The sequence below is a fragment of the Patella vulgata genome, chromosome 5 (genome assembly GCF_932274485.2).
Source record: "Patella vulgata chromosome 5, xgPatVulg1.2, whole genome shotgun sequence".
Taxonomy (NCBI): domain Eukaryota; kingdom Metazoa; phylum Mollusca; class Gastropoda; family Patellidae; genus Patella; species Patella vulgata.
Genome location: NC_065883.2, coordinates 57,528,394 through 57,556,268, shown reverse-complemented (window position 1 = coordinate 57,556,268; position 27,875 = coordinate 57,528,394).

Here is a 27,875-nt window from a genome sequence, read left to right as displayed (position 1 = left end):
TCCCTGTTTGTACGAAAAATCACGTTTTTAGCTTGTGGAGCCTATAGAGGTCATAATTTTTATCCGATTTAAAAAAAAAACGTATTATTATATCACCGTTACACCCTAAGGTCGGCCGAGTTCGAATTTCGTGAAAATCGGCACAAAACAGACAGACAAAATGGCCGCCCTTAGTTCTCAAATAGCCCAAAAATATGGTATATCAAGGTTGTGGACCCTATAGAGGTCACAATTTTTATCCCATTTAGTTGAAACTTGAAATGTAAGTTTATAACCCAAAGATCTCGGTTCCTTTCGATATTTGCGCATATCGAATTGTAATTTCCTGAATTATGGCCCTTGATTGTAGGAAAAATCACTTTCTTTTTAGCTTGTTCTCTATCCATCTCTCGAAAATGTGGGCGTATCCTGCCTGGCAGCCGCTGGTTATGATATTTAGTGGGGCTGGACTATTGGAACACGGAATAGAGTATGCTTTACAGACTAGTATACGACAATTTTTAAATTGCATCGATACGAACACAAAGCTGACTGGGCGACAATCCTGCTCTTCAAGGTACTCCCAGCCTTAACATCTTGTTAACGGCCAATAATATAGGTTGTCTACTTCGCAACACCTTATATTCAGGATGACTTCCATAACCAAGGAAAGCGACCGTACATTATGTCCTTGAAGTGATTAAACTGTCGAACCCGTTGAGACTTCAAACATGTAGATTTCGATTACGCGTGGTAATTAGTGTAATACACGGTGGCCGTCTCTTGAAAATATTTCAAAGATTCCTCCTCTGGTTTTCTCTTACAATTGAAAATCAAATGATTTATTGAGGAAATTCGCAAGGATTAATGGTTAATCGACGAAAAGATTGAAATATGTATCGATCTCACAGCAGTATCGGGCTCTAAATATCACATAACCTTTTAGCGAAGTCGATATTATCTGTAGATCATTTATTAAAAGAACAAATGTGAAATAAATATGCTCCTCAAAAATATTTCGGAATGGAAACAGGATAAACATATCTTCACAGACTGTCCTATAATTTATTCTCTGAATACACCAGTGACTACATGGGAAAGGAATGGAGTTTAACTTTTCGTAAACAGAATATTTGGAGACTAACATACCATTATTTAATATCCCCCGCCTGTCGAAGAAAGCAGGGGACTATTAAAATGGATGTGTCTGTATGTCCCTCAGACTTTTTGGGACACTGCTAGAATGGTGTAGATGTTTATTATGTGAATGTCTTGGTGGAGTTCGAATATGAGCATTTTCTGCTTAGGTTAAGCAGATATAAGCAATTTTATTGCTTGATGATTTATGACGATAAACTGAGAGTGTATAGTTTCATTACATCAGTATCTTGACTAAGTTCGATCATAACCATTCTCTGCTCAGGTAAAGCAGAGCAATAAGCAATTTGATTGGTGGAGGATTTAGAAAACAAAAACCCTCCTTCTAATGGGCGTGGGGGTTGGATGGCCAAATGATTAGCACATGCGTGCTGTATCATAAGGTTTGTCATTGAGTCAACTGGCGTGGTTTCAATTCTCCGGTTGTACGTGACAAGAAGTAGTGCAATCTCGTGGGTTTTCTCCGGATGCTTTGGTTTCCTGCTACTGCAAAAGACCCCTACGCGCAAGCGAATTATTGAAATAAAATTGAACCAAATGTTAGTCCCGAAATGACCTAGTGTGTGTCCAGTGGACGTTAAACCTATCCCTCTCTCTTCTCTCTCTCTCTAAGGGGCGTCCTTGCTAGAGGTGGTGGCCACGGTGGCTGAGTGCGTAAGAGGTCCCGTGTACACATTGGCGTTCACGTAAAAGATCCCTTGACAGTTGGAATTCGATATAAGAGTAGGCCGTAGTGCCGCTGCCGGGCAAAATTTCCCTCATAGTACACTGTATGGCGTATGCCCGTCTTCATTAGCCCAGTTCGGAGCAAAACAGTAGGACGTTAAACCCCATTTCATTTCATTTCATTTGGAACTCATCAGGACGGTACATAACTATATTAACTCTACCATTCCGCCCCTCTGTAGTCGTCTCTCTAGTCCCAATTATATAGCGCCATAGAATAGATAAGCTCATGGTCATACATGCAATTGTTTCTTTTTTATCTCGTCATGGCATGCTTACTGACCAGTGCGTATTCCTTTGAAGTAAAGCGGAACGTGTGCACAGATCATATGTAGATTGTAAATGACATATGAGATTAATTACATGGTTAATTGGATCATCGCTAGTCCGTGCCTTAACAGAAGATTATACAGAGTTGAAAAGTCAATATCATATATCATCAAAAACCAGCTAAGCACCTAAATGACCGTTCAATTTGATGAAAGTTATAGAGTACTTTGTTACAACAGCTGTCCTTGTCAGGCCCTCCGTCCTGCACCACTGACAATGGGGAACCACGCCGGAAAATCTGGATGAACTTTCTCGGCCAATGCAGGGTTCGAACACCCAACCTCCAGGCTAGCGAGCCAGCGCCTTACCTGATGAGTTTGATCGTTAACATTTTAATATGCTTAGTATAGATGATTAGTTTGATTGCTTACTACTTTTCAAAAAGATAAATGTGCAATTAATCAATGTGACAATTGGGGATTTTGACGGGAGACATCAGCCTCACTGTTGGTTTGTTCTTCCTTATTTATTTTTTAGAGGGGGGGGGGCACCCCAATGACCAATAAAACTTAGACATTCGGCCCTAGCGACGTTATCGCTGATATGTCTGAACCGGGCTTGAACAAATTCTGAAACTTTTTTTCGCCCTATGCATGGACTCCGGACATACTGACAAAACAAATCATATACAAAAACAAAAGGTTATTTCAAAAGTCAACTAACAAGGGAAAATATTTAAGCTATGGATTTATATTTTTATGTAAAATGAAAACAATGTAGGCCTCTTGAACAGATGAAATGTTAAGTAGACATGTTGAGTAAAAGCACTTCGATTTTCCAGTCCCTGGGCATTGCTAGAGCGAATTCCGTTAGGAATAAAAAACAAACAAATTAAATGTCATCTTTCAGTGTGTTATTATTATGACACTAAAAGCTTGCTACATGTACGTCAGCTTTGTCTCCACAGCAAATCGTTTACATTATAAACAGAAGTAATATCTGTCGTGGGGACAATAAACACCTCTTTCATCATTCCATTTTCATAGACGATTTTTCTTTTCAACTCAATATTAGTGATAATGATCTCTTGGAAACAAAAGAAAGCAACTTTATCGCTAAATATAACCCAATTTTGAATGCTAAGGGGCGATTATTTTAATTATGTTTGATATTTAATTAATGTTATTTCGTTTTAATTTTTATATTTCACAGTCATTATCCTCTGTTATGACCTAACGTTATTGTAACAGCATAGTAACGCATTAAAATGGCCTAACGATTCGTTTGATAACGATGAAAGTACTAGCCAAAATTTTAATTTTTAATGTTTTTTCTCTAATACTTGAATTTTACTTATATGATTAACTGAGAGTTAGATCGTTTTATATATTTTTTCTTATAATATATATATATATATATATATTTGAATCGAGCAAAAACAATAAATGTTCCATAAACTGTGATATATATTTTCGATAACTGTAATAATTGATGTTTATTGGAAGTATGGGAGTTATTAAGAGAGCGCAAAGTTGCACAGAACTGTATAGGACAATGTTTTGTGTTCAAGCGAAAACCAACTATGAAATGGAAAATTCCTATTTAAAAATACCAGTCAAGCAGATTATTATCGAAGATATTCAATGAAGCGAGAAAACGTTTTATAAAGAGGTGTTATACTCGGTTTCCTTTACTTCTTGGACCTAAATGACTAAGAAAAATAGATAAATACAATTTTTAATCAGTTGTGGTGTTATCTTTAGTCTTATTATAAGCACCTGTTATCTAAACTTATTGTAACATTAGTGTTAATCAATTCGTAAATTTGGACCTCAAATAAAGTGTTAAGGCAAAAAGGGAGATGATTACAACTGTGGATAAAATTACTTCCGCTTAGGCCTATCCGGCTTCGTTAATTTCTTGACTTATTTTAAAGAATCTCAGATTTTGAGTGTTTTGTATAAATTTGAAGGGCTTTTAATTCTGAATAACGATATCGCGCGAAAATACTTAGATAACACTTTACATGTTATTTTCGACCTCGATAAAATGTTAACTCCAAGGGAGGGTAGAGGTAATGTCCTATTGGAGCCCATGTTACAAAATAAAAAAACTTACACGAGCTGAGATTAGGTGAATACTATTTGGGTTAGGTCAAAACAGTAATTATCCGCTAATAATGTCCTTAAAGGTAGTAACAAACGTGGAATAGCTGCTGTTGCGAAATTTGAAAACATGACGTCATGATCAGTGACAGACTATCGACAAGAACTTTTGGGGAGTACTAATGCAGTCATTACGAACGAAGTTACCGCTCGAAAACTAAAGGATAGCCAGCGGCATACTGTTTCTATGGGTACCGGGTATCCTGGTTCAGACAAACCAAATTATCGCCCGTAGTTGTCTAATGAATCTAGGCCACTTGACCATATCTAATTTTCGAACATTTCGGGGTACTAATTATGGAAATGGGCTGAAGTTCTATGATAGAATCTCCCGTGAAAATGGCATTAGCTAAGAGCAATCATTGGACGTTTAAATACGAATGGGAAGCGATCCCAGATGTACTTGGAAGTACAATAAGAATAATTAATCTTAGCTGATCCCAATTCCGAACTTTCTTAATTCAGCCGCTGTTAACTTTCATGCAAGTGAAATTTAATATGACATCCCAGATACCTGATTGAAATATAACATATGAAATTTGAATCCAAAACGAAAGATACCAACATTGTTAAGCACAGGGGTCTTGGATGTAAATTAGTCCAAATATGGATAGTTAGTTAGTTATAGTTTATTACCTCCATATATATCGAACAATGTGAACAGCGGGCAAAGTGAAAAATAAAACTGATACATACTAAATATCATGAAAGCTTTTACCAAATTTAAATATGAAACAAGATGTGTATAATAGATGTAAATATAGCACAAATTCAAGGGATAATGATATCTGATTTAACAAATTAAAAACTCTAGGTGGACTTCAAATACATTAATAAGTCTGGTTATGATAGAAAGCTGATTATTTTAACTGAATTTTATCGAGCACTGACGGACACATCTAGTTACATCAATCTAGATAATGATCAATCAAACAAAACCCATTTGTGCTGCCCAAAGATCGTGTTCAGCGTACGATTATCGTACCTAATTATGACCCATATATAAAGATGTTGGGATGGGGGGATTATTGTATTAATATCATTAATAAAGGTTTGAAAATATTGATGTAAATAGAAAGCTTGCCACAATTTAAATCACGATTCTGCGTCAGTGGATCTTAGGACACCGACTTTTAAGTGAGAAAAAAAACAACATTGTAACTTTTCAAAATCTAACATTTAAGGGGAAACCCGCATCGTTTTTTCTTTTAAACTTGGAACGTCTATAACATTGGGATAAATATAATAGTTGTCCTTTAACGTCTATATATATATATTTGTCAAAACAGGACCAAGACGATGTTTATTATGACATTTCATCTAGTTTTTGACGATTCGACATTTGATATTACTTTTATTTAGATGTTGTGATTTTGTATTGACTTGATTATATATTTGTTGTTTATTGCTTGCAATGTTTGTAGCTTGTGTCTTGGCCGCAGGTTTGCCTTTTCAGTTTTGTTTGCGTGTAGTGCGGCAACCCTAAACCTACTATTACAATAACATACAATTTAAATTTACGGACAGCGAAATCGTTGGCACTCATATTAACCCTTTTTACGCAAAAACAAAAGCATAACAAATCTGTTACAAGACAAAAATTAATAGATGCTAAAGGCTTACCTTTAATTTTTAATTATTTCAAGAGCACGTCGCCCGTAAGATTATTCCGCGGTAGGCGATAGTTTAGATAATTGAAACCTAGCGCTCTCTCACTACGCGTGAATCACTGTAACTGGCGGAAGAGATGGGAGAAGCTTCAATATATATTCTATGAAATACAACTCGTGAGAATAGCATCGAATCAGTCAATACAGCAATTAGACGTGGATTTGCATCATTAACATGATTATTACATATTTTAGTCATGTGAACATATGGGCAAATCCACGGCAAATTATTCCATCGCCTCAGTCGCGTGCTAACACAGCTGCTCGAGTGTAATATGCCAACGCCTTTGTATTTTTTTTTCAGATGTCTTCTGTGGAACAAATGGATTATGATAGACAGTTTCTGAATAAATCTGTAAATGGTGGTATTATGGTATACTTATAATAACTTATAATTACACAAACAACTCCAAATAACACGGGTTTATCTCACCTTAGATTGCCACTCAGCTATAGTTTCAAAGATTTCTAGTTATAATGAGTGACGATGGAACTCCAGGGATGCAATCATTACACTATTACAAATACAATTCCATCAAGTATTATAAATATATTATAAATATCTTGCTAATGCACGCTGCCAGTCTTAAAACTGAAACTATTGACTGAGCCATGTAAATAAATAATGTGTTTTCATCCGTATGAAGAGTCTACTTAATTATTGCTATCAATATATATCCATTGCACAATTAAATATTCCATCCATAAAAAAGATCTCGCTTGAAAAGTCATACTTATCACTAACAATAACAAAAATTGAAGTTAATTACGTCATTCACCCTAATGGAACACTTCGTGCAAATGGGTGACAACATGCTATATCTATATCGAAACGTTTCGCGGCACTTTTACCACAATTCAAGTTTTAGGTATGAATAAACTATCTCGACAATTACACCACAATATTTATGTATACACATGTATACACCAATCCTCAAATCAGTTTGCACATTTATAGTCAATAAATAAACGGTTATGTTGTACTTAATAAGCTAAGTTCGTTTAGATCTGCTGATTATTTAACGTATCACTGTTCATGTAGTGCACAATTATCATAGGACTTTAAGTCTTGTGGTGTGGTTTCGATCGCCCGATTGTACGTCACAAGGAATAGCCTACGTTCTAAAGGCACTTACGTTGAAACGAAAGTTAGGGGTCTCTATTTAACAACAAAAACTCTGAAAGTCAGAACTGGTTAGTCGGGTCACAACCCCAGATCCGTCACGATTTCTCAGGGAACAATGTTTGACGATGGTTTCGGATAGAAGGAACCCTTGTGAAGATATTTGTAGTTTGCTAAATCCAGGAGAGCCGAAAATCCAAGATGGTGGCCAACAATGGTCTGAATTTAACCTTTAAAAACCTTGTTGACGAAATGACCCCTGTAATATATCATCTAATTGGTTTTGTTGGTCATCGAACCCTTTTTTGACAGTTTCCGATTCATCCCACAAACAGTTGATCCAATATGGCCCCCAAAATCCAATTGGCTGTTTCAGGGGTTGTTGGGGACGGGTAACACGAATATGCCATTTCCAAGCTGAGGTTAGACTAGCTGAAAAGTGTACCAATTTTCACACATATGGTATCGAAGCATGCATATCTGGTATCACCAGAATGTAAGTCTGCCGAGTATCTGGTGGTGGGTTTGGCTGTGAAGGCTGGGATTCTGGGCATGAATTTTTGGGCTAGATTAGCTCAAAAGTGTACCAGATGAAAATTGTAAAGCAGGGTACCTTACATGTTCAAGTATTACAAAAACACTCTGACAGACATTTCTAGTGGTGGGGTACCCCGACAGAGTTATGTAATTGCCAGACCATAGCTAGGCTAGAATAGCTGAAATCTGTACCACTGAAAACTGCTTTGGAGGTGTTCAGCACCACCACAGGAAACATGAATGATCACTGCCAGACACTTTCTGAGGTGGGTTACCCCTAACAGACCCGCCGAAAATACCACGCCTCCGGGGTAGGCTAAATTAGCTGAAGTCCGTACCGCCGAAAACTGCTTGGAGGCCGTTCAGCAACATTGATCGCAATTATAAAAACAATTGAAAGTGAAAACATGCTTATTTGATAGAAAGGACTACAGTTTTATGCTGCTTTGGGTATATTTTGGAACGATAATACTAGACTTTTTGACGCAGAAAAGTATTTGGTGTTTCTACCCTGTTGTGCAAAACATGTCACGAAATAAGAAACAATTGGTCGCTGCTGGTAGATTTGTTTTTGTTTTAGGGTAAGGCAGTTTTTCTTTTTTTAGAGCAAAAGTACATCGTGGTTCGTTTATTTCGTCTAATTAGTAAAATAATACGTACCTGATCAGAAATAATAATTGAGTAGTAATACTATTTTCTGTGAGTTGATAGTGAAAAAACTTTAATCATTCAAGAGGTAATTGGTAGCTGACAAGGTAACCGGATGTGGACAGTTGGCTTGATACGGCGTTTACTGGAAGTGGCCGTGGTCTGTCTATGTGTTTGTTTGCCCAAAGCGATCGCCATTGTTGTTCTACAAATTGAAAACAAGTACGGCGGTCGTTTAGGGCGTTACCTTTTTTTTAATTTAATTATTTCTGTAGTTTTGTAATCGGAGTTCAGCTTTAATTTAGTTGGGTAAAATTAGGGACAGATTCCCTCGGACCTTGGTATGAAGGTAGTTTCTATAAGAATTTGACCCATTGAATCCGACGAGGTTGGGTGTTCCTCTTAAAAGTGACTGCTAATTCTACTAGGAAGCCAAATTCACAATGGGGGCTCATTTTTTGAAGGAAACTCATAATGTTCCCTAAAGCGGCGTGTAATAAAGGTTTTTGTTGTCAATTACTTCAAATATAAACATAAAAAAGATGTTTCGACCAAAAGGTATTCCAATCCGATGATATTCTTTCTCTTGTATTCTTATACGGACACAAATTATACACGGTCAAACAGAATCAACTATCTGGTCATCGCGAGTTGAAAGCAAATGTTTATAAAAGCTAACTGGGGCTTGTCTAAACTCATGTAAAAAGTCTAACTTACGCTCGCTTGATTGACTGGAATAGTCGCAATCAGTATCATGCAACGGGGGAGAACAATGTCTTGACAGTTATTAGGTAGGTCACCCATACGCGCCGGTAAGCTGAGATTGGCAAACATTTTCCATCCCTTATACCCCCTGTTTTTTGGTACAGAGCGTGACCGCGACTGGTGTCATAGTGGATCATAGTGTATGCTTGACAATTCGCTCTATGAATTTGGCGAATCAGAAAACTTATACTTTAAAACATTACTAACATCGTTATGTCTCGCCAAAATTGGCCACCATTTTGAATACGAGTTCAACCTGGAATACCATTTGGTCGGAACATGTTTTTATGTTTGTATTTAAATATACTGCACACTTTTTTAGGGGACTATATGAGTGTCCCTCCAAAATAAGCCTCCGTTTTGAATTTGGTCCCCTAGCGGAATTAGCCATCACTTTTAGGAGGAATATCACAATTCAACGAATTCTGCGGGTCAAATTACGACAGAAACCAGCTTCATACCGACGTTCGAGAGAATCATGTCGGCCATCTTGAATATTTAAATTTCCCGAAAGGTGGTAGGTTGGCATTACCCAGATTTTGAATATACACATATTAAAGACATATAATCCATCTTTTTAGTGAACTTATTTTACCCCACTAAATAATCAGAAAACGCCTCATGTTGGCCATCTTGAATATATAAATTTCCCCAATTCCGAATCTACACATATAGAAGATATATAATCCACCAAGAAACATTAGATGGACTATATTTCCATGTCAAGGCTTAAAATGTGGTTTGGCAACCGAACTTTATGGTTCATATGTCAGTGGTCACTGAGTTGAACGACTACTTATTATTATTCTTCATACGATTACTTAATCTTTAATATATATTACATACTCATGAAAATATGTAATACACAAATTCTCAATAAGTCTGACCTAGCTGATAAAGTCAAATTTTTGGGAGGGGGCGCTTGGCTGTCGTGTCTCTTGGTAGAACCCCACTACACAAACTCTCTAGCAATGAACAGTGTATCCCTGGGGTGCTGAACAATTTCCAAGCAGTTTTAAGTGGTACACACTTCAGCTACTCTAGCCTAATTGCGAAGCGTGTCATTTTGGGCTTGTTTGTTAGGGGTGACCCACCGTACAATCTGTTTGGCAGTGATCATTTATGATTCCTTCGGTGGTGCTGAACAACACCAAAGCAGTTATAAGTGGTACATATTTCAGCTAATCTAGTCTAGTTGCGCAGCTGGGCATTCTGGGGCGTCTCTTTCACTAGGGGTACCCCACCGCAATATCTGTCTGGCAGTGGTAATTCATGATCCCAGTGGTGGTGCTGAACAACTTCCAAGCAATTTTAGGTGGTACGGACTTCAGCTAATCTAGCCTAGTTGCGGGGCGTAGTATTTTCGGCGTGTCTGTCGGGGTAACCCAACGCACAAATTGTCTGGCAGTGATCATTCTTGATTTCTGTAGTTTTAAGTGGTACAGATTTCAGCTAATCTCGCCTAGCTGTGGTCTGGCAATTACATAACTCTGTCAAGGGTACCCCACCACTAGAATTGTCTGTCAGAGTGTTTTTGTAACACTTGAAGATGTAAGGTACACTGCTGTACCATTATCATGTGGTACACTTTTGAGCTAATCTAGCTCATGAATTCATGCCCAGAATCTCAGCCATCACAGCCATACCCACCACCAGATACCCGGCAGACTTACATTTTGATGACACCAGATATGCCTGTATTAATATCATATAGGGTACAATTTTCAGTTAGGTTGACCCCCCTGCTCTATAATGTGAAAGCAGATAGCATACAAAAATTAAGCATTTTCACGACTACAGACCTGCACATGTATGTAATAATAGCAATTATAAATATATTACAGCTATCATAATACATTATAAAAATAATGTATTCCGCAGAATGACTCGTTAATTTCAGAAAACATGCGTCAAGAGTCGTAAGTATTTTGAGTCATCTATCGTAGTAGTTTAAGGTAGCACTTTAATGGTTGTAATTACAAATTTTTCTGATTTTGATGTATATTGCAGAATATACCGTAGCTAATTTAGGAAAAAAAATACCATTTTCAACAACATTTCGACATATTTTCCATAAACTTGTCCCAATAATGGGACGCTGTCCATTATTGATACTGAAGACTGGACACAACAGATGATTTCTGGGCGTATTGACGGAAGACGTTCAAAACAGTTTCAACCAAAAAATCCCTCATAATGTTGATGTGATTATAGATGATTATGATGCTGATTATGAGTGACTAAAATATATAAATATTCCAGACATAAGTACCAGAATTGACAAACAACAATACAATAATAAGGTCTTAAGTATGACAAGAATATTTCGTCAAAAAACAGAAATTCGTCTGCAGGCCTCTTATGCACTCAAGTCGGATTTAGATAAAGCTTAACAAACAATAGTCAGCTAATATTGAATTAGAATTACTTGATGGCAGTTTACATTCATTTTTTCATAACCAATTTTATTAAACTAATAACATGTCTTTTGTCTAAGAAAAACATCATAACTTTGACAAGAATCAGGTACAGTTTGCCTCAAATGGCGGGAAATTAAAGAAAAGCACATGGTCCACATAGCATAAAGATTTACCCAAATTTACTGCTAAAAACACTAAGACGGTATTATCAATTCTCATAATTTATGTCTATAGCAATCATGATTCAAATTCTACCGTATATTATGTCATGCCAGATAGATGGAAAGAGATGAGACAAGAATTTAAAACTGTAAACATCTACATTCTTTCTTGGAAGACATTTTGCACAAGACTAGATCATACAGAGCTTGTTGGAGCAAGTTGAACAGGGTGACTTGACATTCAAGACTACAATTTCCTGGAAGTCTGAACTAAATGTAGGAATGCTTATACATAAAACGAAAGAAAACCAAAGAAATAAAATACATGTGGTACTAAATCAATACCCTCTTATCGACGATTTTACAAGAGCGATTACCAAAACCTTTAAATAGAAAGGTCAAATTGACTGATTCGAACGAATTTAATGCGACATCTTAACAGTTTGTAAATTTAATATGTCTCCGAACCCAAGGCACTGCTTGATTAGATACAGGTAGGTAAATCGAAATGTGTATATACCTGAATTTGTAACCTCATGAATATAATGTAACAGCGTATCAGTCACAACTCGATGCATATAATTCAAACAGTTTAAATTGCAAAGGGTTAATCATCATAATTCAAACAATTAATAATGCAAAGGATTAATCATCAGTGTTTCAAATAATTCACTTTTCCTTTCAAATTAATGTTTAAATTTCACTAGTATACTTGTCCATAAGGTAATTTTGGATAAATTTCCTCACGATTCCACACAGTTCGTATTATTTTAAACTTTTTAATGGATCTATTACTGCTAAACAGTCATTAACAGTTAGTGTTTCTAAACTGTCCACACATTTATTTTTAAACAGTCCATGATTTCTCATCACAGTGTATTCAACCACTTCACAATTAATCAGTTTCCAAAATAATGCTTAACTTATGAACAGGGTGTTGTACAGTAGAATTTTGTGTCTTCACAGCAGCAACTTTAACTAGACCGTTTCTGTCAGCTATCACTTCCACTACTCTACCCAATGTATATGAACAGCTGTATCTATAACCAGAACTACATCTCCAACTGCTACATTTTTACGCGGTTTCAACCATATTTGTCGTAATTGTAAATACTCTCGGGTCCATCGTCCCCCCCCCCAAAAAAAAAACACTAGATAGGTACTGGATTTGTCACCAACGCCGTTTCGCATAATTGTCCGCGTTATCGAAAATCCCAATACGCATAGTTTCTCCAGAACGATTATAGGGTAAATGATTTGGAGTTAAAGGGTTAATGTCACGCGAAATAGTTATTATAGTACGACAGTTCATTTTCGTTTCAACTTCACAAAGGACTATGTGCAGAGCTTTATAATCCATAGGCATAGTTTCTCCAGAGCAATTCAAGAGTAGATGATTTGGAGTTAAAGCTGAACTCCGATTACAAAACTAGAGAAATAATCAAATAAAAAAAATTAACACCCTAAATAATTGCCATACTTGTTTTCAAGTTGTAGAACAATCATGCGATTGTACGGCGAACAAAAACAGAGGCAGGTCACGCCCACATCCAGTTCACGCCTTGTCAACCACAGTTCATTATCGCGTCAACTTCACAAAGGACCGTGTGCAGAGCTTCATTATCCATAGATATAAGGCATTCTTCAAGTAGGGCATATAGGATTTTTCTGACAATACGTATTAAGCGCTCCCAAACGCCACGGAAGTGGGGGGGCAGCAGGGTGGTTAAACTGCCAGTTAATACCATGTTGAAGAAGTGAATTTTTAATCTTTGCCCTGGTTCCAATTCTGTATATCTTTTCGAAGCTCACGTTCGAACCCAACCAAATTAGTACCGTTGTCGGATCCTCTTATCGAACTTATACAGGAGTCTGTAGCCAGGCTATAAGCCACCTCAAGATGTACAGCTCTTCCCGTAAGGCATGTAAAGATTACCCCATATCGCGTGAAGGTCGATCGGTCACGTTTTACTTCAAAGAGTCCAAAGAAATCCATACCAACTCTTGAAAATGGTGGTTGATCAGGAATTAAGCGTAGGTCTTGAAGATCAGCCACCTTTTGTTCTGATATTATGGCTTTATATTTCCTGCATGATACACATTTGGCTATTATGTTCTTGATCAGAGATGAGGCTCTAACAATCCTGTATGCCTGTCGTAATTCAGGCAGAATAACATTTTCCCAAGTATCCCACGACTCTGTGTACGTGACGGACTATCAACGTTGAAACATGTGTCTTTGTGGGTAAAATCATAGGGTGTTTTTTGTCATAAGGTATATCGGCTCTGTTTAATCTACGTCCAAATCGAAGGTTTCCATTTACTTATATTAGATCTGAGCCATGAAGTGTACTATTCTTGTTGACAGTAGCTTTAGTGTCGTGCTGACTCAGAGTTCTGAACTCAATGTTGTAGTGTTGGTGCTGCGTATAACGTATAATGATGGACTCATAAACGCTTCCTATAGTTGCTAATATCCCAAGTCTAGTATGAGGTTGAGGTTTTAAGGTTAAATCAAATTTCCAAATATCTGATTTTACATTCCATGTGATACCGAGAGCCCGTTCGACTGATAGTTCTCCGTAATCAAGATCCAACTCAACAACATTCTTAGCTCGGTCTTCTACAGGTACTGATGGCAAGAAAAACACCTTTTGAGCATAACAGTCTTGAGCCTTTCACAAGCTTCATCAGCTGGTCTTTGTCATCATTCAGTACAGTTTGAAAACTAATTCATTAAAGTTCATTGTCGATGGAGGTTCTTAGTGCAGAGTTAGCGTATGACGGCGATGACCGCAAACCAAAGCTATATTTAAGCATTATGTGTGTAGCTGGATATTCTTAACATCTCCATCTCCGTCAGGCCACTCTAAAAATCTGAGCTAGTCTGTGTCAGACTTTGGAACATTTACCATGTAGAACATACTTTGTTTATCCCCTTGAGCCGCACAAATTCCTTGGCGAAAACGAAGGAGGACTCCTATCAAGTTGTTTGTCAAACCAGAGCGTGTGAAGGCTGAAGCAGGAGATTATTTAATGAACTACTCTGATACGTAGCTGCACAAACAAAAACTACACGAAATTAATTCTTCTTAGCATGGTATACACCATGGTGTGGCAGATACCAAACTTTTCCATCTTGACGTTTATTTCCTTCTCACGGACAACTTCGGAATGACCATCTTTAATGAGCATCTCCATAAACTCAGTGCAATCACAAGCAAATTCTGGGTTCTTTCTCATTTTAGTAGCTTTAGAGGGCACAGGAAATAGACATTGCTTCATTTTTGTCCCCCGCCTTTCGAAGAAAGCAAGGGACTATTAAAATGGGTTCGTCCGTCTGTCTGTCCCGTCTGTCTGTCCGTCTGTCTGTCCGTCACACTTTTTGGGACACAATAACTCTCTTCCTAGTTGAGCTAGAATGTTCAAACTTGGTGTATGTGTTTATTAGGTCAATGCCTTGATGGAGTTCGAAGATGAGCATTTTCCGCTTAGGGTAAGCAGAGATAAGCAATTTGATTGGTTGATGCTTTGGGACACGATAACTCTCTTCCTAATTGGGCTAGAATGTTCAAACTTGGTGTATGTGTTGATTAGGTCAATGCCTTGATGGAGTTCGAAGATGAGCATTTTCCGCTTAGGGTAAGCAGAGATAAGCAATTTGATTGGTTGATGCTTTGGGACACGATAACTTTTAATTGAGCTAGAATGTTCAAACTTGGTGTATGTGTTTATTAGGTCAATGCCTTGATGGAGTTCGAAGATGAGCATTTTCCGCTTAGGGTAAGCAGAGATAAGCAATTTGATTGGTTGATACTTTGGGGCACGATAACTCTCTTCCTAATTGAGCTAGAATGTTCAAACTTGGTGTATGTGTTGATTAGGTCAATGCCTTGATGGAGTTCGAAGATGAGCATTTTCCGCTTAGGGTAAGCAGAGATAAGCAATTTGATTGGTTGATGCTTTGGGACACGATAACTTTAGTTCTAATTAAGTGAGATTGATGAAACTTGGTGTATAGATTTATTATATGAATACCTTAACTAAGTTCGATAATGAACATTTTTTGCTGAGGGTAAGCAGAGTGATAAGCAATTTGATTGGTAGAAACTTTGGAACACAATAACTCTCCTTCTAATTGAGGTAGAATGTTCAAACTTGGCATAGGTGTCTATTAGGTGAATGTTTAAACTTGATGTATATGTAGATGTTCATTAGGTGAATGTCTTGACTGAGTTCAATAATTAACATTTCGAGCTGAAGCTAAGCAGAGCTAATCGATTTCATTTGTCGATGGTTTTGGACAAGATAATCTTGATTCTATCTGATAGAGAGTGATGAAACTTAGTGAAAAAAATAAATGTGCGATTAATTAATATGTGTCATCTATTTATTTTGCAATTTCGGCGGGGGACATCAGCCTCACTGTTGGCTTGTTAGATATGAAAGGAGTACTGTATGATCCATCTCTGCTATTTTCATTTCCATTCATTGAAGAAGAAAACTGGGTTGCATAAGAGCCTTTCGGTTTTACTGTAAATGGTCGTCGTTCAGATATTAAAGTAGCTAAGTCTCTAACTCAATATCATCGACAATGAAAACATGAATTTTTTGTCAATTTTAATCAACATTGATGTTGTGATCTTACCGGGAAAAGATGGGCTTCTGATATCCAATATTTCATACAAAATATACATTTTACCATTGGTACACAAATCGTGTACCATAATACGTTTCAGCGCCATTTGTAACAAAGGACTAGAAGAACGAGGCTAGACATATTCTTATCTGGAGAACATGTGCAATAAATACTTTCGATATAGACTGTAATAACCAGACGCTAGAGATTGTCATTCGATTGAGACTTCTGGCGTATTTCGCCGAACATAGCTGATTTGAAATTAAATTAAAACGGAAACGATTTAATGTAAATCAGTCTATATACATTCATATTACATTATTATATGCGTTGCTACCCATTTGTGTCAATGTCTAGGTCTCAAATATTAAGGCAAGTTTACCAAACATTGGGTCATTGGCTTTTCTAGATTTAATAGGTCGACAAATTTAAGTGATGTTGGCTTGCCTCTATTACATATCCTTCAGTGTTCTATACTTGTCCTGCATTGCATATGGAAGTTTTCGCACGGAAGTGTTTTTATTGAATCTAAACACGTATTGTTTTTGCAGTGGTTTTTATTACCCGTTTCGGACCTTCGGTCGAAATACGTATTGTTTTTGTGTATGTTTTTTTTATTTTTTTTTTTTTTTTTTTGCCGGGTTGGATGGGGCAATAAATGATCTCAGATTGCCCATACCTCGGTTATTTCTCAACTTATCTTCTTCGGGTTTTCATTTTTGGATTCTTTGGATGACCATTTGGGCTCTGACTGACGGTTTTTTCGAAATTCAGAAGTTCGCTCGATTAGTTTTAGCATCACAGATTTGCTCAAGCTTTCTTCATCATTTTTTCCACATTCAAGATTGCGTATCTCCGACACTAGTTGAGGTATCAAGTTGAAACTTCATAGGAATAAGCAACACACCGATGCCTTCAAAATGGCATATCAAAACAATCTTGTGGCGGTTTCCGGAAATTTTCGAGTCCTTCCGATTTTCCCCGAACATGAATAATTCTCTCCAGTTTAAAAATAGATATGTACTGTTTGCCCCAGATAATGTCTTTCATCTTCATGGACCTTGTTCGATAACATTTTCAACCGTTTGGCCGCCATATTAGATTTTACAAAAAAACTTTCAGATCGATGTTCAGTCGCCATTTTTATTCCGATTTTTGAAAACTTTTTTTTTGTTTTGTACTTAGTCTAGGTGACAACAATTCTTAGGTAGCCGATTTTTGAATTTCGACGTTGTGTACTTTCGGTTTCGCGTTGAATATTTTCGATATTTTACCTCCTATCTGGTGACCTAGCCGTTCATTGACCCTTGACCTTTGCATATATGATGACCCTGACGTCTACTGACAACTAATATCAAAATGTTCTATACTCGTAAGTAAAAATAGTAAATTTAATAGGCCTACAGATCAAAGATATTAAAAACGAATTAGTTTTTTAGCTGGTATCTCTCTCTGACGTCCATTGCTTAGCATGATGTAAATGAAATAAAATAAAACCAAGTACGAACAATCCAAACTAATAGACACAAGCCAATAGTGAGGTTGATGTCCCTCGCCGAAATCCCAAAATAAATAGATGGCACATATTAATTAATCGCACATTTATTTTTTTCAAAAGTATCAAGCAATCGAACTGATTATCAACTATACACTGAGTTACATCATTCTCTATCAGATAGAATCAAGGTTATCTTGTCTCAAAGCATCGACCACTGAAATTGCTTAGCTCTGTTTAGCTTTAGCTCCAAATGTTAATCATTGAACTCAGTCAAGACATTCACCTAATGAACCATTCACCTAATGAACATCAACATCAAGTTTAAACATTCTACCTCAATTAAAAGCAGAGTTATGTTCCAAAGTCTTGACCAATCAAATAGCTTATCGATACTTAGCCGAAGCAGAAGATCCTCAACATCAAACTTAGTCAAGGTAATAATATAATGAATCTTTACTCGGAGTTTCATCACTCTCACTTAATTAAAACCTAAGTTATTGGCCGCAAAGCATCAACAAATCGATTGCTTATTATCGAACTTGGTCAAGGTATTGATGTAATAAAACTATACACCAAATTTCATCACTCTCACTTAATTAGAACTAAAGTTACCGTGTCCCAAAGCATCAATCAATCAAATTGCTTATCTCTACTTACCCAAAGCAGAAAATGCTCATCTTCGAATATTGGCGTGCAGAACAGTAGGACGTTAAACCCCATTTTATTTTATTCCATTTTCGATCATCTTCGAACTATATCAAGGCATTTGCCTAATAAACACCTACACCAACTTTGAATGTTCTAGCTCAATTCATCACTCTCACATCAACATCCAGTTTAAACATTCTACCTCAATTAAAAGCAGAGTTGTTGTGTTCCAAAGTCTTGGACCAATCAAATTGCTTTTCGCTACTAATTAGCCTAAGCTTAAAATGATCATTATCGAACTTAGTCAATGTAACAGCATACCTCTATCTCGGAAGCAGCCAAACAATATTGACAGAGGAATGAGCTCTGCGGGCGAAGACTAGGAAGTCAATGCTTTCTAATTATATACTGAAACATTCAGCGAAATATAAACAACTAGTTCTTACATGTAATAAACTTTATGTATATTAACAGCTAACCAGTACAATTTACTACATATAAACAGTTCACACATCAGCTTACATTAAGTTTCGCATGGGCCTAGAATAGCCTAATCAGTTCGCATACGCATGGGCCTACTATAGCCTAATAAGAGAATTCGAATGTGGAAGAATTCATCTATATATTCTGATTATACAATCTACGTGCTGAATATTACACTGAAGACACGCTAAATATTACTGACGATGCTCGTTCGTTCGTTCTTGGTGTTTAACGTCTGCTTCCACATAAGTGATATCGCAGACAAGACATAGGAGAGCCGAAGCTGATTCCTGTTTTTTAGAATATGATTTTGCAATCTTTCCATTTGGCCTTAGGCCATGGATTTGGTTTAGTGGGAAGTTCTTCCCTTTAATTAATATAAAACATATCGTTTGGTAGATGATCTCGTCTGCTTCTGGATTGGTAGATGTCATCGTTTGGGGTTAGTGTTTAGGTGCCAGGCCCGTATTATCCTGGCCTCCCCTTAGTCAAGGTAATAATATAATGAATCTTTACTCGGAGTTTCATCACTCTCACTTAATTAAAACCTAAGTTATTGGCCGCAAAGCATCAACAAATCGATTGCTTATTATCGAACTTGGTCAAGGTATTGATGTAATAAAACTATACACCAAATTTCATCACTCTCACTTAATTAGAACTAAAGTTACCGTGTCCCAAAGCATCAATCAATCAAATTGCTTATCTCTACTTACCCAAAGCAGAAAATGCTCATCTTCGAATATTGGCGTGCAGAACAGTAGGACGTTAAACCCCATTTTATTTTATTCCATTTTCGATCATCTTCGAACTATATCAAGGCATTTGCCTAATAAACACCTACACCAACTTTGAATGTTCTAGCTCAATTCATCACTCTCACATCAACATCCAGTTTAAACATTCTACCTCAATTAAAAGCAGAGTTGTTGTGTTCCAAAGTCTTGGACCAATCAAATTGCTTTTCGCTACTAATTAGCCTAAGCTTAAAATGATCATTATCGAACTTAGTCAATGTAACAGCATACCTCTATCTCGGAAGCAGCCAAACAATATTGACAGAGGAATGAGCTCTGCGGGCGAAGACTAGGAAGTCAATGCTTTCTAATTATATACTGAAACATTCAGCGAAATATAAACAACTAGTTCTTACATGTAATAAACTTTATGTATATTAACAGCTAACCAGTACAATTTACTACATATAAACAGTTCACACATCAGCTTACATTAAGTTTCGCATGGGCCTAGAATAGCCTAATCAGTTCGCATACGCATGGGCCTACTATAGCCTAATAAGAGAATTCGAATGTGGAAGAATTCATCTATATATTCTGATTATACAATCTACGTGCTGAATATTACACTGAAGACACGCTAAATATTACTGACGATGCTCGTTCGTTCGTTCTTGGTGTTTAACGTCTGCTTCCACATAAGTGATATCGCAGACAAGACATAGGAGAGCCGAAGCTGATTCCTGTTTTTTAGAATATGATTTTGCAATCTTTCCATTTGGCCTTAGGCCATGGATTTGGTTTAGTGGGAAGTTCTTCCCTTTAATTAATATAAAACATATCGTTTGGTAGATGATCTCGTCTGCTTCTGGATTGGTAGATGTCATCGTTTGGGGTTAGTGTTTAGGTGCCAGGCCCGTATTATCCTGGCCTCCCCTTACTCCACTGTCCCACTGGTATCAGTTTTATTTGCGGAATAGTGTTTAGGTGCCAAGTCCGTCTGACCGTAACTCCCCCTTACTCCACTATCCTGCTAGTTTGGTAGATGTCATCTTTGTGGGGTTTGTGTTTAGGTGCCAGGCCCGTTTTATCGTGACCTCTCCTTACTCCACTATCCCACTCTGTAGGTTTGGTGTCTGTTTTTGGTGGAATAGTGTTTAGATGCCGAGTCCGTCTGATCGTGACTCCCCCTTACTCCACTATCCTGCCAGTTTGGTATAAATCCCCTATGTAGTTTAGTGTTTAGATGCCGGGCCCGTCTAACCGTGACCCCCTCTTACTTCACTATTCTACTTCATCCAACTGTGTCCATTAAGGCGTGGATTTGATCGAAGATTTGCAGTTTCAGATCTGGTCTCGGGAAGAGTAGGTTCTTAGTGTTGAATGGTATGTTGTTGGTCACTAATTCCCTTCTCTCCTCCTCGTATACCTCGGAGTCTACCATTACATGGTTGGCGGTACATTCTTCTCCGCACTCACAGATGATGACTTGGTGTTTGTAGTCTCGCAGCCGCTCTTTCACCCTTAGCTTCGATATAAGTCTACAAATATCTCTTCTAGGGTGATTGAGTGTTGTCTTTGTGTAGATCTTGTCATCCAGCCGGAATCTGTATGTGTCAAGTTCAACGAGATTTAATTCCCAGATTGAATTGACGTGTCTTTTGACCATACTGTAGATTTCCGTGGTGCTGTAGTCTATGGTGCGGAGTGGTGCTGTGTCCTTGAGACCTTCATTGGCGAGTCGATCAGCCTCCTCGTTTCCTCTAATGTTGACATGTGATGGAATCCACACGAGTTCTACTTTGCTTCCCTTCTCTAAAACCCTCTGGTACAGCTGCCTGATTTTCCAAAATGACTTCTGGTCTTGAGTCCGAGTTGTCATTTTGGATTGAAATCAGACTGCTCAGAGAGTCGCTTGGAATGACGAACTTACTAGTCTTTTGATGGGAAATCCATGATATAGCGTCACGAATGGCCACAAGCTCTGCAGTGTACACCGAACAGTTATTGGGCAGTTTCCTGCTTATTCCCTGTTCCCCGTTTGGCAGGTATATTCCAAACGAGCTGGTGCCCCTTTCAGGATTGCGTGAGCCATCCGTGTACACATGGTCCCAGTCATCAGACGGCTAGTTGTCTTCCAGGTGTTCTAGAGAGAAAGCACGTGCAGCAGTGGGGTTGTTTTTCTTGTCGGTTTTCTGTAGTAGATCTAGATTAACCGGCGGTATAGGGAGCGTCCAAGGGGCGATCACTGGGGGGTCGTGTTCATTTATCACGAGCTCCCCCAGTCGCAGTTCCTTGATTGTTTCCCTGATACCCTGGCCGAAGCTTTTTTTTCTAGGATCTCTCACATATCTTGTATTTTGTAGACTGACAAAGGTTGGGGATCTTTCGCCCAGTTGCGAGATCTTAGCCCAGTACCTTGTCGCTAGTTCTTTTCTTCTTAGGGTTAGGGGCAACTCCCTGACTTCCTGCAGTAGTGCCTCTCTCCCAGTCCCTTGCCCTACGCCAGTCGCAATACACAGAGCTTTGTATTGGATGGTGTCAAGCTTCTTTAAGAGTAATGGCGCGCAGTTCATGAAGGCCAGAGAGCCGTAGTCTAATACAGATCGTATTAGAGCACGATACACCATCATTAGTGTGACTCTGTTGGCCCCCCAAGTGCTGCCCGTTATTTTCCTCATTAAGTTTAGGATTTTGGTGCATCTATCTACAGTCTCGTCGATGTGCGGTTTCCAGGTCAGCCTTCGGTCAAAGATTACGCCAAGGAACTTGGTTTGGTCTTTAAACTCGATGGTTTTCCCGTTCATACACAGAGTCATTCTGCTTATCCCTCTATCCCTGCTTACAAGCATGCGGACTGTTTTCTTCTCCGAGACTTTGAATCCCCAATCGTTTGTCCATGCCATGATTTTGTCTAAGGCCTTCTGCATTTTCTTTTGTAGTTCACAGAAGTTCCTCCCTTTCCTCCATATGGTACTGTCATCAGTAAATTTAGCTAACTCAGTTTTGGCGTCGAGTTAGAAAGATTTCTGTATGTCGTTGATCATGATATTGAAGAGAGTGGGACTGATAACCGATCCCTGAGGCGTGCCATTTTCTAATGTTTGCTCGGCACTCAGGAATCTGCCAACATTCACCTGTATCTTTCTATCGCCCAGAAAGCTTTTGATCCATGCTGATTACATGCTGAATATTATAATAATCTGAAGAACATGCTGAAGATTACATTCCGAAGGTTTCACTGAACATTACGTGAAAACTGAAATAAGAAAAAGACATTTGATTACCATACTGTACTGATTGACTAACATTAACGATGACAATGAACATAACGTAAACAATACGTAACCCTGTTGAAAGGAGATGACAGCACTGTCTCGACGAATCCTAAACATGGCTTAATATGACTAAAACATTGCTTGGCATAGCACACAATAACACTGACATGTAATTAGACATACAACAAACATCTTATCATATTAAAAATATACAAATTATGTGTTTATAAAACGTAATACCTTTTTGACTTCACCCTTTTCCCGATTTGACACATTTGGCTGCCATGATGATCCTGCGAAAGACCACGGGGGTACTCGATTGAACGTTCCGGAATTGAATTCCTTCAATTCCAAAAATAGTGACAATCGAGTGAAAATGTGATTTCGGGCTACAGCGCATGCGTCGACCGAATAACTAAATATCTCAACCAACCATGCAGCCGAAACCGTTTAATTACGTCACGATTCTACTCACACCACTTCCGTTGTTGGGACTGACAGAACTGTGACAGAACTGAATTCTGCGTTACTCGATTGCAATTCTGTCAATTCGGGACGTTCTGGACTGTGAATCGAGCATCCCCATTGTATTTTGAGGGAAGCTTATTAGGTATACGTAATAAAGTTAACTAAATGCCAATAATCATAATTTGATTCCCTGAATAAATATCTACATATTTAATACTCCAACTAATAATATAAAAGCTATGAGATTAAACAAGCTTAAGACACATATACAATATTAAAGAGAAACAACAAACGACACCAATTAATTCTCCCTCTAATATGCAATTGAACAGCAAACGGCCAGTACACTGAGTTAGCAATCGGAAAACTACGGCTATCGTATGGCTACCGTTACAGTCAAGATATTGATGTAATAAAACTATACACCAAGCTCCATCACTCTCACTTAATTAAAACTAAAATTATCCTGTCCCAAAGCACCAACCAATCAAATTGCTTATATCTGCTTATCCTAATGAACGCCTACCTCTATTAGAAGGAGAGTTATTGTGTTCCAAAGTCTCGTTCAACCAAATTGCTTATCGGTCTGCTTAACCACGGTATAGAATGTACACACTCTGTGGACTGGTTTATGTTGGCGAAACTAAAGGGCCATTACATATACGCATTAACGGTCATCGTCTTAATATTTAATAATGGTAGTAACCAGATTCTTTATAAACGTTGTAACCAACCTGACCACTCTATGCTATCAATGAGAATTGCTATATTAGAGAAATTTTACCACCATACCAACTGCCCTACTTTGAGTATTCCTTTTCGTAGAAGCCGAGAGGAACATTGGATACGTACATTAGGTACTGCCAACCCTTATGGGTGCAGTGACAATGTAGCTAGTGTTGGAAATTTATCTAGCCCGGCGTGTAGCAATTACTTGATGGTTTGTGATCTAGATAACTTTCTTCAGTCTCATCTATACAAACGTTTGACTTTTCTACCTTGTACACTAAAATTCCTCATACTAAGAAATTAAAAGTCCTAAAAAACGGTATAGCAAAATAGTGTAATCTGCAAATGGACTGTTCACGTGTACAAAATACACGACAAACAGTGTTAACAGGTGTCCGGAAGAGTAAGCTTAGCCTGCCTGGCACCACACCCGCCATAGCTGCATCCAAACCAGACGAAATCTCGGTTAAATAGCGTAATTGGCCAATGGACTTCCCGTATGAAAATGCACATGATGAACAGTGTTAACAGATGTAGTAGACATAATCAGGAAGATAGTGTACTCGTCAATCAAATATATCTAGAATAATAGCCGACAGAGACTAATCAAATCAATATGACGGCCATAAAACTTTTTAAAGGTTTTTGTAAGTTTAGTGGGCAAGTATCCCTGTAGTTAAAGCTTAGATGACAAATGCCTCGGTCTACTTAAAAAATCAGAATAAAAGGAACACGCTCTCGCGTATCGAACTAGCTGAGACACATACACTCCATAAGCTGGTGATATTGGAATGTTCCTACTAATAAATTGAAAGTGACAACCGGAAAGTCAAAGTCATCACGTTTATCGTACAATTTCACACTCAGTTTATGGCAATTGTCAAAATCGAGACACAGATCCAAGTAGGAAGCATAATTGTCACTGTCAGTAGTATTTTTTTTTCGCGCTCATCGGGATGTATCAATTCTACATAATCACTAAATTTAGGATTATTTAGTGATAAAACATCATCGATATATAGATAAGTGAAATTAAAACGTCTGACTAATCGTTTATTTGTTTTACGAGTGCTGGTATATAATCAGCTTCGTAAGAATATAGAAACAAATCAGCAATCAGTAGCGTAATAGGGAGAGTGTAGGAGGGTCACCCTCCCACTGAGGGGGGGGGGGTCCCCATAAATATTTCCTAAAGTTTCAGTCTTCTCTAAACACTGTTTTGGTATATTTTACGGGGTTTAACTAAAACATCACACCAATACAATGTTTATCATGTTTAAAGACCACATAAGATTAAAAATCTTAATTGAATGTACTTATAGCCAATGGTTACTATATCCATTTTACGTTAAGTTCAAACCAATCTGGTTAAAATTAATTCATCTATTGAGGTTTAAGTATCCGAAAGCCAAAAACGGTTTTCAAATTTTCAATTACAACCTTAATCCGGTTGATTGGCTGGTGACGTCACATGCACTTCACATACTATATACATTATCTATACAATACACACCACCAGTTGACAAGTTTGTACGTGTCGGTCCAATTAACATGTGACTGGCATAATCATAATCACCGAATTATCGTCTTGCATTGTAATAGATTAGACATTTCTGATTGGAATATTTTAGAGTGAATTTAAAATGCCGTAGATCCATTTAAGTTGCCATTGTTTAAATAGGCCCTGTGACAACTGAAGACGACCTGTGCAATTAGCGCATTTACCGGTAATTTGGATAACCTCGTAATACTTGAAATCCCAAACTATTCTCTGTAAGCACAGAAATACAAATGGTGCCAGTCAATTGTCGATATATTCATTATTTGCTGTATATAATAATAACAACCATTTCTATACACAAAGAACAACATTTATCGTAACTCCATTTGAAATTCACAGCGAATATGGAATATTCCGATGACCATGCATAGATCGCCCTCATTTCTCAGCCAATCAACGCAGGGAATCTTATTGTCATGTACGGTTCCATGCACTACGGGCGAAGTAACTGAGGTTAAACTTTGGCGCAAAAATTGCATGGGATTCGTGGACATGAATATCAAATACACTTGCTCATACGCAGAGTTCCTGATGCCGTTTGGTGAGTGATTAAACTGTCAATGCAATTGTCAAATACTTTTAATATAAAGAAGATAACCTCATCGTATCACAAAAGTTTATCCCTCGAATAATTTATATTCAGATTTTATATCAAGTCAATTAAATGTTGTTTAAACGTCACTCAACAAATAATACGAGGCTACTTGATTACAAAAACACCGGTGAGCAATAATTATTGGGTAAATAATAATTATAAACAACTGTTGAGTAAAACTTAATTATTTTATACCATTAATATGTGTGTGTACGATTCTACCATTAGTTCATTCGTGGTTGTCTTTCATCTGGCCGGCGTAAAATAGATAATTACCTAATCAGCATTCTTAATCCAACTAACCATCACTGCTAACACTGAGATGCAAATTAATTTATGACCCCAATTCTGTATAACTTTAGTCGGATTGATTAATTAATGACAGATATTAACGACACTACTTGCCATATTATTATCAATACACAAAGATAGTTAGATGACCCTTCTCAATCTGTCTGTTATTCCATTTAGGTGGTTACCAACAAAATTTATTTGTACTGTTAATTGGAACGTATATAGAGATATTTTTCGTATTTCATTTTTACGGTCTATTTCAGAGTAATGAAGTCAAATCCGCCGTACGATGATAACGGATCGTCATTTACAAATCGCTTTTCAATCATGATTGACTTTTATGATACATTTTGCATGACCACATCTTTTTACTCGGGGAAATTAGAACCACAATACTCTTTTGACGAAAATTGGATCTTAAATTAAAATGAATTACAAAAATTATTCCGTATTCAATTGTTTTATTTAATTAGGGGGATTAAGGAATCAGCCAGGCGTTAAGGAATACACACGCCGGCTATATATAGGTAATTAAGGAATAAACATTCCGAATATGCATTCGGCCATTGTGACGTCACTGGCGTCTGAGGGGGATTAAGAGTGTTTTCGATAATTGGCGAAGTCGTTTTTACGGGAGGTCTATTTTTACGACTTTGAGTGAAGATAACTGAATTAATTTCAATCAGATTGGTGTGAACTAGCCGTAAAGTTGATATAGTAACCATTGGCTACACGTATCGAAAAGTTCCCCAGCCCATCTTATATGCACTTTAAGTCAGGGGGTGCCGTATGGATATTGGGATATGTACAGGTTTTATACAGATATAATCTTAACTAATCCTAATAATTGTGTGACGCTCATGGAGATACCTTCCACTTGCTGATATATTTCCCCTCCAAATTCAACAAAGATATTATCAATTAAAAAGTCCAACATCTGAATTATCTTGTTGGCAGTGTACTAATTTTTGGTTGTCTAACCTCGTGGGTTTTCTCCGGGTCCTCCGGTTTCCTCACACTGCTAAAGATCCCTACGCGCAAGCGAATTATTGAAAAAAATTAAACCATATGTTAGTCCCGAAATGACCTAGTCTGTGTCAAGTAAACGTTAAACCCCATCTCTCTCTCTCTCTCTCTCTCTCTCTCTCTCTCTCTCATTTTTGGAATTACTATGGTTCTTAACAAAATATGTGGAATTGTAATTAACAACTAGATATTCATATCTAACAGTTCCCGATTTAGATGAAAAGATATTGTGAATAATGTCTTTTAACCGCGCTTTTAATTTTTTAGTATGGGGAATTTTAGTGTACAAGGTAGAAA